The sequence below is a fragment of the Cygnus olor genome, chromosome W, assembly GCF_009769625.2.
Source record: "Cygnus olor isolate bCygOlo1 chromosome W, bCygOlo1.pri.v2, whole genome shotgun sequence".
Taxonomy (NCBI): Eukaryota; Metazoa; Chordata; class Aves; order Anseriformes; family Anatidae; genus Cygnus; species Cygnus olor.
Genome location: NC_049199.1, coordinates 903,195 through 918,160, shown reverse-complemented (window position 1 = coordinate 918,160; position 14,966 = coordinate 903,195). Strand labels below are relative to the sequence as shown.

Here is a 14,966-nt window from a genome sequence, read left to right as displayed (position 1 = left end):
CAATGTCCCACACCTGATGTGGTGTACTGGTGATCCAGAGGGACCCATCACAGTGATGGCAGTGCTGAATATATGGAGACCCTGGGTACAGTCCTTGTGTAAATCTTTCACTTCCAGTTGGCAGGTGTGGTGTAAGGTAATTATCCTGAGCATCGAGTGGCCATGGGAGGGACTGGTGTCATCGAAACAATAAACAGTTAACTAACCAGAGCCTGATAACCAGAGCCATACCTTGCACTACAAGGAAAAATACTAAAACTAAACAACTCTGCCAAGAAAGGCCTGGAGCCAAGACTGCTCATTAAAGCCTAGGAACATCTGTCTGCTTATGACTGTCTAAGATGTCCATGCAGCTTTTTTACTCTCTACCTTTGACCTTCACTGGGATTCCCAACAGACGTCCATACTTCAGTCTAGCTATAGCCATTAACTGGTTTCCACTGAGGAGGGATTAAACTTAAAAGGGGGGAAAAAAAAGGCACCCCATGAGAACACGGCTCTGTCCCAGGAGGCAATTCCGTAGCCTGATTGTTCCTGCCATCCCATATTTGTCATCTTTCACAATTGATTTCACAACATAAAAGTAATACGTAACAGAGATAAGAGGAGACATCCTAAATATTCAGATGAAAGCTGAAAATAGATTTATATCATCATTTCAGTGTTTATCTGTACTGCATGGGCATTTTGGCATGCTCAGTGTTGTGGTTCAGCCCGGCTGGCAGCCAAACACCACACAGCCGTTCGCTCACCCTCCCCCCTCCCTCTCCGGGATGGGGGAGAGAAATGGGAAAGTGAAGTCTGTGAGTTGAGATAAAGACAGTTTATTAAGACAGGAAAAATAATAATAATAATAATAATAATAATAATAATAATAATAATAGTATTAATAGTAATAATGTGTACGAAATAAGTGATGCACAATGCAATTGCTCACCACCCGTTGACCGATGCCCAGCCTATCCCCGAGCAGCCGGCCCCCCCCTCCACCCCGGCTAGCCACCCCTATATATGGTACCCACCAGATTGTCTTCTTTGCACGGATGCACGCTTACCCCTAATAGCCGAGACGCTGGTTTGTACAGGTGGGAAAGAAAATACACTCTCTTTAAGTTGGTGGACCTCTTCAAAAAGTTTCTCCAAAGTATTCTCTTTTAGTTGGTGGCCACTGGTTCATTCAGGTGGGGGGGAACATAAATTCTCTTTAAGTTGGTAGAACTCTTCAGAGAGTTTCTCCACAGCCGAGATGCAGGCTTGTAGGGAAGAGGAGAGATTTTCTTCGTACTCCCGGAGTTGTTTAGCCATTTCACTCACTGTGGGGTCTTCACCATCTTTCCAGGTTATTATTGCCAATGAGCTGGCCCATGATGATGGTGTAGTCCGTATAAACTTCCGCCATATGGGTCGAGTACACTGGACTTCATCTGGATCTGTGGATATTTGTGCGTCGTCTAGGTCCTTATAAATTACTTCCCGTACGGCTAATTCCCTCAGGTACTGAATTCCCTTCTCCATGGTGGTCCACTTGACTGGTAGACATACAAGTTCTTCCTTGAAGGGATACCTTTCCTTCACAGCTAACAGGAGACGCCTCCAGAGGCTGTGAGATCGTGCTCCATCTCCAATTGCTTTGTCAATGCTTGCATCTCTAGCAAGGGATCCCAACCGCCTGGCTTCCCTGCCCTCTAATTCCACACCATTGGCTCCAGTGTCCCAGCACCGGAGCAGCCAGGTGACAAGCTGTTCACCTATGCAGCGACCAAAATCTTTTTGCACATCTCGTAGCTCACGCTGATATAGGGTTCAGGTAGTTACTGTTGATTTTTCGACATCCTCATCCTCATCTTCATCCTCCTGCACCTCTGATGGCCCAGCCTCATCTTCTCTATACCTAGACCTAGCAGAAGACTCTCTGCATTCTAAACGACCTGAATCTCTATACTATTTTTTCACCTTGTCTACAGGGGCAACTTGCACTGCTGCAACTCGTTTCTCTGACCCAGCCACAGGGTCTGCCACAGGGGTTGGAATACCCTCTGCAGGGGCAACTTGCACTGCTACAGTTCGTTTCTCCGACCCAGCCACAGGGTCTGCCACAGGGGTTGGAATACCCTCTGCAGGGGCAACTTGCACGGCTACAGTTCGTTTCTCCGACCCAGCCACAGGGTCTGCCACAGGGGTTGGAATAGCCTCTGCAGGGGCAACTTGCATGGCTACAGTTCGTTTCTCCGACCCAGCCACAGGGTCTGCCACAGGGGTTGGAATACCCTCTGCAGGGGCAACTTGCACTGCTACAGTTCGTTTCTCTGACCCAGACACAGGAGTGGGAGCGGCTGCAGGAGCTGGAGCAGCTGCAGGGGCTGGAACGGCTGCAGGAGCTGGAGCTGGAACAGCTGCGGGAGCTGGAGCTGGAACGGCTGCAGGAGCTGGATCTGGAACAGCTGCGGGAACTGGAGCTGGAACGGCTGCGGGAGCTGGAGCTGGAACGGCTGCGGGAGCTGGAGCCGGGACGGCTGCGGGAACTGGAGCTGGAACGGCTGCCGGAGGTGGAGCTGGAAAAGCTGCGGGAGCTGGAGCTGGAACGGCTGCGGGAGCTGGAACGGCTGCGGGAGCTGGAGCTGGAACGGCTGCAGGAGCTGGAGCTGGAACGGCTGCGGGAGCTGGAGCTGGAACAGCTGCGGGAGCTGGAGCTGGAACGGCTGCGGGAGCTGGAACGGCTGCGGGAGCTGGAGCTGGAACGGCTGCGGGAGCTGGAACAGCTGCGGGAGCTTGAGCTGGAACGGCTGCGGGAGCTGGAACTGGAACGGCTGTGGGAGCTGGAGCTGGAACGGCTGCAGGAGCCGGGACTGGAACGGCCGCAGGGTCTGTCACTAGGTTGATAGTAGCATCAATTGCAGCTCGATAGGCACAAGCCAGACCCCAGCACGCCACAGTGATTTGTGTCACTTTGGAACTGCCAGAGTCATGACACCTTTTTTTCAAGCATTCTACCAGTTTTTTAGGATTTTGCAGTTGTTCAGGGGTGAATGTCCAAAACACTGGAGGTGCCCACTGCTCTAGAAACCTGCCCATATCCTCCCACACTCCCTGCCACTCGCAACTATCCCGCCTCAAGACAGATCTCCGGATGAGATTCCTAAGTAGTTGTTTAACCTTAAACAAAACCTGAAGCGCATTCAGGAGACATAACAACAGGAACATGCTGGTCTGAGTATCCCAAGGATATTCAACATCTTGGAGAGCTACCGTAACTAGCTCGGGGGATAAGAGGGTGGTGAAGGAGGAAGGGAGAGTGAACAGGTAGGAAAAAATATCTTCCCCTGTCCCCTCCACAGATTGACTCCCTGACGAAAAAAGGCAATAGGTGTAATTGCTAATAGTTTCTGAGATATGGTTTCCGAAGTATAGAGTCGACGACAGTGCTGAGTACAAATACCAGGTTAGAGTCATGACCAGAAATCTCATCATTTCATAAGCCATCGTTGCACCACACAGTACCATAACAATCTTAAACCAGGGCCCGGAAAGGATAAACAGCACGACAGGGAGCACATACAGAAAGTAACGTGCTATAAAACTCAATTTGGGAAACAGGCACAGCAGACTTGAGATTAAGGCAATCAACATTGTGACTAGCAACTATTAAGCAGGTCCAATACTTATACCAATTTTAGTTTAACACACTCTGGTCAGATCTGTCGTTATCTCAACCCTTCGAGCCCCACGTTGGGCGCCAAAAAGAACTGTTGTGGTTTAACCCGGTCGGCAGCTAAGCACCACACAGCCGTTCGCTCACCCTCCCCCCTCCCTCTCCGGGATGGGGGAGAGAAACGGGAAAGTGAAGCCTGTGAGTTGAGATAAAGACAGTTTATTAAGACAGGAAAAATAATAACAATAACAACAATAACAATAACAATAATAATAATAATAATAATAGTATTAATAGTAATAATGTGTACGAAATAAGTGATGCACAATGCAATTGCTCACCACCCGTTGACCGATGCCCAGCCTATCCCCGAGCAGCCGGCCCCCCCTCCACCCCGGCTAGCCACCCCTATATATTGTTCAGCATGACGTCAGATGGTATGGAATACCCCTTTGGCCAGTTTGGGTCAGCTGTCCTGGGTCTGTCCCCTCCCAGCTCCTGCTGCATCCCTAGCCTGCTCGCTAGCAGGACAGAGCGAGAAGCTGAAAAGTCCTTGGCTTGGTGTAAGCACTGCTCTGCAACAATTAAAACATCGGCATGTTATCAGCGCTCTTCTCATTCTAATCCAAAACATAGCACCCTGCCAGCTACTAGGAGGAAAATTAACTCTGTCCTACCTGAAACCAGGACACGCAGGAATGCCATTTGCAACTTCATGGTATGTTGTTGGAGATGAAATATGGAGCAAAACCCTGTGTAAAGATATCTATGACAAGAGCTATGAGAGGACCATTTAGTGCTCTTCAGCATTCAGGCTTTGCAGTTAGCTTTGTTGTAGTGTGCTGGTGCAGGTGTCATTATATTTCTGCTATTTTTGTCATTATTACCTGTGTTATAACAGCACTTAGCCATTTCTGAAAAAATCAGCATCCCCTGATGCTATGCATTGGCGATGCATATGGTAGCAAATAGCCCTGCCATATAACCCTAAAGCCTGTGTATAATTTTGTGATCTAGAAAGGTTAGGAAAAGCCATTACACTTTCTTTCTGGAGGAGCTGGAAATCTCTGCAAGAGGGCCAGGTCCCACGCAGGGAGTGCCACTAACCACCTCACTTGGCTGCAGCAAGCTTGTCCCATTCCCTGCACAGCACCAGCTTGGGCTGTCCCTGGGCATTCTCTAGAGGGGACCTTGTGAGCTCGGGCTCATTTGGTATGTCTTGGGACCTCTCGAAGTTAAAAGTGCAGTGTAAATGCAGGTGGCTGTTTTCCACGTGCACTGCCTGTTTCTCCACCATTGCTCTGGAGATCCTTTCCATAAACACTGGTTAATAACTCTTCCCCTTCCTTCCCATCCTTTCCCCGTGACCTGTTTCTTCCTACTGCATTTTTCAGATTTTTTTTTCAAGATTCCTTGTGCTCACCCAACCTTCCTGTATTTAAAAAGACTGGTTAATGGTACCTAAATGAACGCTACTTGTTTATTTGGCTGCTGCAGATGACTACTTCGTGGCATTGGTCAGGCCTGTAGGCAAGGATGCAGCAGATGCTTCAGACCCTGCCCTGCCACAGCCTGTACTGTCACTCAGGCACATCCTTAAAGAGATCTTTCCAGCTGTGTTGTGCACTAAGCCTTGGAGTTGACTCTCTCCCTCTGCTCTGCACAGCCAGAGGTGCACCTCATGCATTTGCAACACACTGGGTCCCCTCTGGCACTCCATGACCTGAGGCACTGTGCACAGCTAGATGGCTGAGCCTTTCATCTGCTTGCCAGTTGATGCTAAAACCCCAGGTGAGGGACCAAGGGAGAGGCCACAGATTGGTGACACAGCTGGGCTGGGGAGACTGAGAGCAGAGCTGTGTTTGAAAGAGGTCCTCATGGCAAATTCCTCAGCTTCCTGGCATGTCAGCCTGCTTCTCTTTCATACGTGGTGCTGAAGAAGAGGCTTGAACTGCTGATGAGCAGTCTTAATGCTATAACTTGTGCCTTGGAAAAGAGTAGGAATTGTCAGCCTTCTGGGCTGCAAGCCCACACTGCTGGCACCTTGCACTTGTTGAACCTCATTAGGTTCACATGAGCCTAGTTCTCAACATTTCCCAGGTCCCTTTGGATGGCATCCCTTCCTTCTGTTGTATCACTGCACCACTCAGCTTGGTGTCATCTGCAAACTTGCTGAAGGTGCACTTGATCCCACTGTCTTTGTCATTGGTAAAGGTATACAAACAAAGGGTGTCTTGCTTGCATGTTAGGCATCATGGCTAAAAGATCAGCTAATAAGTACATGGGTTTCATCAGATATAGCACAGATAACATGCACAGTAAATTTCCAGGAATATAAAGTTAATCCTATGCAGCTATTAGGAAGGTAGTAACCACCGGTCTCTGAATGCTGGATAGTTAGCATGAAAAACGTGCTTTACAAGTTAATGTTTAACTTCCCTACAAGCCCCCCCCACCCACTCCACCCCTAAGGTCCAGCAGTGAATCAATTTCTTCTGACTTGACCTTTCCTTCTCAGCTAGTCTGTATGGTGCTGGTTTAAGTCTGAAGGAAATACTGAAGGAAATTCACCAGCTTTAGGTGAAGGATGGGCATCACACAGTGAGTAGTGTTTGGCCCTAAGACTGGAGGGGGGAAGAGAGGCTGTGCCACGTGTACGTACATACATAACAAACTACATTCAGTAAATGCACAACTCTATGCTGTGATTGCTTAAAGTTGGTTTTAATGTCTTTATCTTGAAAGTGTCCTTGTTCCTGTTAAAAAGCCTTACGTTGGTTGATTAAACTTTCCAAAGGAAGAGTAGGAGGAATACTGGAACAGGGGAGAAGTGACAATCAAGTGGATGAACAGCATTCATCTGATGTCAGTACAAACATACTTATAAGTAACCACGCGCTGCTGAGGAGTGCCATTTATCCAGATGAGCTTTCTTCCCTGACAAAACTCCCCTCCACGGCTCAGTTTTCTGCTGGAATGGGCCATTTCCACGCAGCACAGAATAGATCTCTGGTCATCCTCTCTCAGAAGTCAAATGTGTTATTGTGATTTAAAACAGGACTTGCTATGAGCAAAAACAAACATGGTGAAATATTGGCAAAGCTACCACAAGGGTTTTGTTGTTGTTTCAGAAACAGCATATGCACTTCTGGGCCATTATCATGAAGCTTTAATCACCCAAAGTTTTACTACTTTTCAGTAGTGAGTAAAATTATTTCTTCTTCTGAATGTATAGGGAAGACCCAGACAAATAAGAGTAGTCAACTGTCTTAGTAATCAAACTTTGCTGATATTTGTATATAATTTTCCATTAATAATATTTTTATAGATCCAGAGTTACAGGGTTGGTTCATTATTCTGTAGTGAATATATTTCAGGAATAGTGGAAATGGGTCCAACGCTATATTTGATGAAAGTTTTCTCATTTGACCATCCCAGCGACACACTATGAATGTCTATCCTGACCGGGTCTTGTGTGTATGCTCATGGATGCACCTTTACATACTGGGACAACCGGGGAGAAAGGACAATTAGAGGAACGAACAAATTTCATCGAATATCGATTCAAACACATGCATAAGTCACCTTCCTTTCTTCAGTAGCAAGATTTGACCCAGTGGCACCTAGGTGGCACGTGGCAGTGCATGCACAGACGCGGAGGTGGACTGATGTGTGGAGTGGGGTTTGGAGACCCATCTTACGTATCGTAGTTTTCTCACATGACTCCAGAAAATATCTAAACAGGATTAAACCTCAGCATCTGTCTGGAAAAGGGGGATAAAAGCAATATCCTGGCGCAGAGAGCCATGGTGATTACTTGAAGTGGATGGGAGAAGAACCAGGTGCGAACTTCACTTGCCAGGGACGTGTGGAGCATTCGTCACCCTTCCTCTTCCCAGCTTGGCTTCTGCCAATGGTTTCCTCTGACACCCCAGGCCCCTACACAGCTTCAGGCAGCTTCAACAGTTTTCCAGTCCCGGTGCCAGTGGGGGGTTGTTCCCTCCCCCTGTGTCAGGTGGGGAGGGACAGGCCCTGTACAGTTACAGGGTGAGTGTTTATACCATCTGGACCATAAAACCCAGCATCGGAGCTTTACAAAATCCCATTATTTGTAAATACAATTACATTCATAAAAACATCTGTTTGGGCCCCTGGATGCTTGTGCGTACAACCAAAACTACTGAAATGACCTCCAGAAGTGCTATCCAGCCCCCTTAGGAGAAATGTCCTTATTGTTTTCTGCCAGTCTTGGGGAGAGGAGGCCAAAGTGGTGTGGCTGTTGCTCCATCCTGCCCACGGCAGTTCCTAGAGGAATGGGCTGTTGAGGGAAGACAAGAATGATGGGGAAAACTAGTCAAAGCTTTCCTTAAATGTGCTTTGACCAAGGCATTTGAAATACAGTGGGTTTTGTCGTCGTTGTTTAACACTGCCGCTTTCTTACTGTGTTGTTTCCAATGTTTGCAATGACCAAGGAGAGAAGAAATGAGGGAAGCTGGAGTGGGAGAGGGAGCTGGAGTATTTACCACCCAACCAATCTTTTATTTCCTCTCTTAATGATTGCATGTTTATTGCGCTGCCTGAGGCTCAGTACAAAGTCTTTTGGACCAGTGATGAATTCATCAAATTAAATGCTGTGACCCCTTTGCTTTCTGGGAGTGTTGCAAGCCTCCCAGCACCCTGCCTAATTTCTGCCTCTCACTTTGCTCTCTGTCCAACAGTCAAGCAGTTCTTCCTTTGCAACTTGGCTGCTCCCAGCTATTTATCTTCACTCTTTCTGGCCAATGCCAGAATGTCTTGTTTGAAGTTTTTATTTAGACCACTGCTGGTTTATGGAATTGTGCAGATTCTACGTTGGGTGTGCAGCAGCTTCATGTCAGACACAATTGGCTTCTGCTGGGCTCTTGGCTTTAAAAGGCAATAAAGAATCAAGGCCTGATTCTCTTCTCATACCCACATAAATCAAATGTCTCTCCACTGAAGTTGGTGAAGTTGACTTCAACCCCAAAGGAGAGAAGTTTCTGTTGAGGCAAAATGAGGGTGTGGGGCTGGGAAGCGTCCCGCGTCCCATTGGTGGCCAGAGTCCATGCAGCCAGGCTCTACCTGCCCCGTGCCACAGAAACTGCTGCAACCAGCCTCAGTTCGGCATCTGTAGAGATTTCATTAGCCTGGAGGGAGAGGACAGGCTAGGATTTTGACAGTGGGTACTTGTTTAAGTTGCAGCCTTAAGAAGAGTTAGAAGAAAAAGTATGTTATAGCTCTGGACTATACCCACTATAAAAACATATTATTTCCCATTCGAAGGCACTGATAATCTAAGTACAAGGCAAGAGGTCTGTTTAGATCCATGGAGGAAGTAAAATGAAGCAATTGCTATATCTTCACTATTAACCTGCCTGTCACTGTGATACAAATCTGGGCATAGGAAGAGCTGAGCTCAAGACATCTGCCGTGAGTTGGATCCTCATGCACTCAGGGTGACCTACATCCCATCCAGCCCAACTGCAAGTGTGAGAGTTGGGGTCCGTGACCTCCTGAGCATGCTCTGGGGAGGCTTTTCTGTTCCCACCACCTACCAAGAGTTTATATTCATCTATCACAGCAAAAGAAAGCTGAAAGAGAATTAGCCTAGTTGTCTTCACCTACCGTATTGCAGCAATGATACCAAACAAGAAAAGAGCAAGAATTCCTTGTTTTAAGGTTTCACTAAGAAGGAGATCAGAATAATTCCCCTATAGATAAAGGGCTGAGGGGAAGGGTGAGAAAGGAAAGTGTTGACCATGGAGGAGGTTTTAGGATGCAAGGATTCATAATAAGGAACAGTAGTGATCTGTCACAGAAGGCATGCAGCTCGGCAGGAATACCCAGGGGCTTTTGCAGCAGCACTGAGCCTGACCAAACTTTTGCACGGGGTGGCACTGATTTCAGGAGGCTTCAGGAGTGTGTGCAATGCAGAGTTAACTGTCAGGCAAGGGCAGGACTGGATGGCTTGGAGGGATTTGCTAATGAGCTATCAAGCCATGGGTCACTGGTTGAAATTTAATCTGCAAGAACAGCGACAGAAAATCAAATAAAAGTGCTGATGTCAGAGTGATGCTGCAGCAGCAGCTAAAGCGTTGCTGATGCCTCCTGCAGCACACACAGGCAGCTTAAATAAACCAGGAGAAAACTGTGAGGAACTCGCCTGGCTGATCCCAATGGCAAGATACAGCACAGCCAAGGTTTATTCTATCTATGAGTAACTCGCAGGTCTTAGTGAGGTTGCTTGTGAATGACATCAGCATATCTGATCACAGACTGCGACCCAAATCCGGTGTTATACACCACTAAAAACAGTGGTGGAGGCATCTAGGTAGACTTTGCCCAGTGGTATCACGGTACGTGAATCAGCAGCGTGCCAGTGAGGAGAGGAGCAGGGCAGCCTGCAGCTCCCATGATGGAGGATTTTAGCGTTAGGTCCCATGCTGGGGCCAGCAGTGATGGAAAGGCTTTGCCACTCCTGGGCTGCCTGGCTTGTCTCTTTGGTTGGGGACCAAAGGGACAAGGGCAGTGCAAGGGCAGCAGATACCCTCAGCATTGGTAGCAGGAATGCGTGTAGGGCTCGGCACACTGGGACAGTCAGGCTTGTGCTCCTTGCTTCAGGAGAAAGGAGACTTTACTCACCCATGCCATCAACTGAGCAGTGCCTGTAGCTCTTGAATTAACTCTTTCTCTGCCTGAAGGATCACCCTGGCTTCTACCCCACTGATGTGCTTGTTGTCCTTTTCACTGATTTTTTAGGAGCCCCTCAGTGGTCCTTCCTCTGAGGGTACGAGGTCTCTGCAGAGGGCACAAGCTGACATTTCAGCTCTGCATCTTCGGCCTTTCTTGCTTCCAGTGTAGGCAGGGAAGGGAGCAACAGTCAGTGTTGTTTTCTGTGCCAGCTCTGATTACTTGGCATAAGAGCACTTAAGTAAGTTGACACAGACTTTGAGATGCTTGGTTTGCTTAAAAAAGAAAAGAAAAATTCCTTGGACTATTCTAGGATCTCTTCGCTGCCTGAAGTCCAGTCTGCACTGATAAATGCTTGGGCTTATCCCAGGCCTGGGACGTGTTCAGTTGCAGAATATTTGTCATTTTGATGTTTGTTTATTTTCTATTAAAAAAAAACAACTCTGGGAGAGCAAGAAGTTCAAAAAATAGTTAAACTCCAGATTCATGCACATTTCCTGTTTTGCTTCTTAGCAAAACCTCAAAACCACTTTGACCAAGTTTCCCACCTCAGCTGAGGGTGGAGCTGAGGTGGGAAACTTGTTCAAATCTCCCTTGGCACGGTGGGGCCAAAGTTGCTGCTAGCAGGGCAGTCAATACGTGCGCCTGTGCATGACTGCCCAAAAGCACTTCTGACTCAGCCAAGTACACTGGAAAACTTTAACTTTACTATTTCCAACAGGGCAGACTGAGCTCTAGACATGTGGCAGAACATTTTTTAATGGGCTGCCTCTCCGCGATGCTCGGCAGATATTGGCTGCTGTTGGTGCGCTGGGCGATCTGTTGCAATTTCATTGGTTTGATCTGGCGAGACAGCATCTTGGTAAATAAGAAGAGCAGATAAATCTGCTGCACTGAAATTACTGGTTGTTGCCTGATCTGTTAAATGAATTCTCTGCAATCTGAAGCAATGCATGCATTTTGCACACCCAGCATTCTTTGGCTCCTACTGTGCATCATGACATGACTTTAGGCGGTAAGGAAGATCGTAGGTGTGATACGGTGTGCTGTGGTAGATAGTCAAGTAGCTAGATGCCTGGGAACTCTGGGTAGAGCTATGGCATTTCGGTGTGTAATTCTAAGTAACAATAAGCAGTGCTTAACGTTTCCTCCCACACTAGAAGCATACCCATTAAAAGTTTAGTCAAGTCAGCTCTGCAAGTCCTTGCATAAAAGGACAACTGCTAAAACACTAATAGGAGCCACTCTTATGTTAAGGAGTGGGTAGAGCAGGATGTGTTAACCCAAATTCTCCATCTCTCCTGCTAATCGGGAGAGAGTCTTGCTGAGATTAAAGAGACCCCTAGCAGGTAAAAATGATTATAAATCAGGCTCAAGCTCAGATTAAGGACTCGAGTGCAGAGTCTGAATAAGTCAGTGGATGTGATTGAGACCATCCATGAGTCTACTGAAGTCCACACGTGAGTGAATTGGAGTGTCTAAGTCCCAGGGAATGGCTGTTTCATCTGAAGTAGCACTTACATCCCAGAGACACTGAGCATGTGTATGAATCTGGGCCGTGCATTTCAGACTTAAGAGTACCTTAAGCACATAAGCATATGGTTTCACACATGTTCAGTGGTTGAAAGCTCAAAGCAGCTAGGTGTGTAGCTCCCAGCAGTCAGACCTGTGAGTCATGATGATGCGGAGCTAATATTTCCCCAGGTATCGAAAAGGGCCCACTTCATTGAGTCATAGTCCGACCAAAACCACTGGTTTTAGGTGACATTCAGCTAGCATGAAACACTTCAACAAGACAAATTTGGGACATATTTATACTGTTTTTCTGGGCCAAATCAGAAAGAGAGTCTTTGCCTCTGGTCTGCTTGTTACAGGCTGGCTTGAATTCACACAGCTGAGAGCTGGGAGTGCCTGGCATGGACAGACCAACCCACGCTGTGCAGTGCTTGATCCTGATCTCCACTGGGCAATGTCTCTCTTCAATTTTATTTATTTGTTTATTTGTTTGACTCTAAAATAGATGCCAGAATGGGGGCTGTTTGCAGCCACCTGCTTCCTTTGTGCTCTGGGAAGTGACTAGAGGGACTCTGGGGGTTTGGAGACTTTAGGCTAGCATTGCAATGTTGCACCAGGTGAGAGCCAAGGTTGTGCGGTGCATGTCTGTACTGTACTTGGAGCACACTGTCTTCTTGCCCATGGCCAGCTTTCCTCTCAGATGAAACAAAAGACTCCCTAATGGTCAGCTAACAAGTGCAGAGCATTGAGGATCTGGATATCAGGATATAGGAGAGGGACAAGGAAAAAATCTGTTTAGCAGTGTGGGAACACCTGGGCATTCCTAAGTGCCAGCTAAGCCTGGGACATGAGGGACTACCTGTCCCCTGACCTAGCTGTTCTCATGCCTTTCATCTGTCAGAGCTCTAAAATAGAAGATTTTCAGGCAAAAGACCTCTCCTTCCACTGGGCTGACATGCTCTGGCTTCCACATCTTACCTTTCTGGCTGCTGAGCAGTCAGGCTGCGGCAGGAGGGGTCAGAGCCACCACCCCAGCCCCACCTGTAGCCTGGTATTGCCCTGGCAAGTGGGGATGCTGGGGTGAGCCCCCTCGGGCAGAACAGCCTGCATCTCTACTTTTCCAATTTCCAGATTAGTGCTCAAACCTTTAATATCTTGTGTTTCCTCCTCCCACTTACCCCATGGCACAGGTGCTTGCCTTTCAGAGGGGAATTTGCATTTTGAATCCCACGTAGGCAAGCATGCACACTGCTGAGCTTTGCATTAAGTCCTTACCCAGCTGCAGCCCCAAAAATAATGTTTCCCGGTGCCTCCACCTGCGTGGCTGTGTGTGGCCACACCAAGTCATCCCATGGAGGCACCACAGCTCACCACCAGTCAGGGGAGAAACGTGTAAGTTTTGCTTGGGTGCTGCTTCAGAGGTATCCAAGCCTGCATTACTTGTGTAGTTTGCGTAGGCACCTGCCCTAAGTGATGTGAATCATTCTGCTGGAGCCAAGCACCTATTTCTTTTAGGTGTTGCAACATCTAAATTGAGTGCCTAAAGCAGGCAGTCTCAATCTAGCCTCCAGGGTCTCCACGTTTACCTACAAATATAATGATATAATAGTCCTTGCCTAACTCAAAGGGCTGTTGCAAGATTTTAATTAATTAATGCTTGAAAGGCTTTTAGATGTTGGAAATGAAATGAGGTCTATAAATGAAGTGTATTATTATGACTAGATGGCACTTCTGCTTTACTTTCACACCATACCTGGGCGCAGAGCGGGGCAGCTGCTTCCTCTGATTCACTGTGAATCATGCAGAAGCTTACTTAAAATGCAAATAGTATTGATATATTTACACAGGGTAAAATGTTCTGAGGAAGAGACATTGCTTCTCATTCCAAGAGTGCTGCTCTCTCTCTCTTTTTTCCCCCTGTTTCTCAATGTTATCCCATCTATACCGGAGTCCTCAGTTACTCAGCACTCAGCGTTTAAGTGCAATGTGCCAGAAGGTAGCTGGAGATGTGACGGTCCTGCTAGGATTTACAGAAGACCTAATTACTCCCCAGTGATAGTTCTGGCTGGCACTGGTGCTCATCCTGAGCACTATACTCCCCCAGGTAGCTTTTGGTCTTCCATTTCACTAGCATGACTGGTGTTAATTATAGCACTGCAGTTTCAGTGGTGGGCAAGACACCCAAAAGAAGTTGGTATCCCCGAAGTCCTCCCGTGTGCCTAGCATCGGATTAGCACACAAAACTCTTTGGACCAAGTCCCTTGGTAGGTCACACCATTTCATTAAATTACAAAATAGCTCATTAGATTGCAAGTCAAATTTAATTTTCTCTATATGTAAATTCTTCATGAAGAATGCTATAAACTTACTTGCTAAGCACTTTGCGTTCACTGGTAAGTGAAACACAGGTTGATGCTTCACGGCTAAGAGGGGGAGAGGGGGAGAAGAGAGAAGGAGAATATTTACGTCAAAACAGTGTAAGTCTGGGTGATGCCACTGAACACCCAAGGGATGCTGCTGTTCAGCTAGCCAACAGAAATAGGTGGCCTCAGGAGAAGGAGGCTGGATGGCCATCCAGGTGGCTGCTATGGCCCTGTCATCAGGCCTCCTACACCAGGGGCAGCTCTTTTCATGTGCTTAACAGAGTACTGGGCAGCTGCTCTTGCTCCTCACAGTGCAAGAGGGGTCCTGGCATTGCCATCTGGCCCCCTGGCATTGCCCTGTCTTTGGTCCACTAAATTGGACCAAACTAATGACCTTTAGCCATAGCCAGAAGAATACTCCTTTTTCCAAGCCGTAAGTGTAACTAAGAAGCATCATCACTTCTCTTATTATCATCCTTATGTCTTATGTCCTCATCAAAGATATGATATACTGTTTCCCCCAAGAGCAATTGCTAATTCAGGGGATAGGAGATGCTTTGAAGGCCAAGTAAAATTGTACCGATGTAAACTGTCTGGTGGCCAATGGTATCTCGTGTAAACTGGCCTTTCTGAGTCAAGTTCAGACAAAAGCGAATCTCATAAGACTGCATCTCTCAACCAGAGTTGCCAAGACAGTGGAGTTTGTGCTGGCTGTACACATGCTACTGGGT

General features: G+C 47.3%; 1 protein-coding gene across 1 annotated transcript in view; it reads left to right on the top strand.

Annotated features, from left to right (window-relative positions):
• The window catches only part of LOC121062446 (SET-binding protein-like), a 104,541-nt gene that overhangs the window by 7,335 nt on the left and 82,240 nt on the right, over positions 1 to 14,966 (top strand). The gene's annotated exons all lie outside the window — the stretch shown is intronic.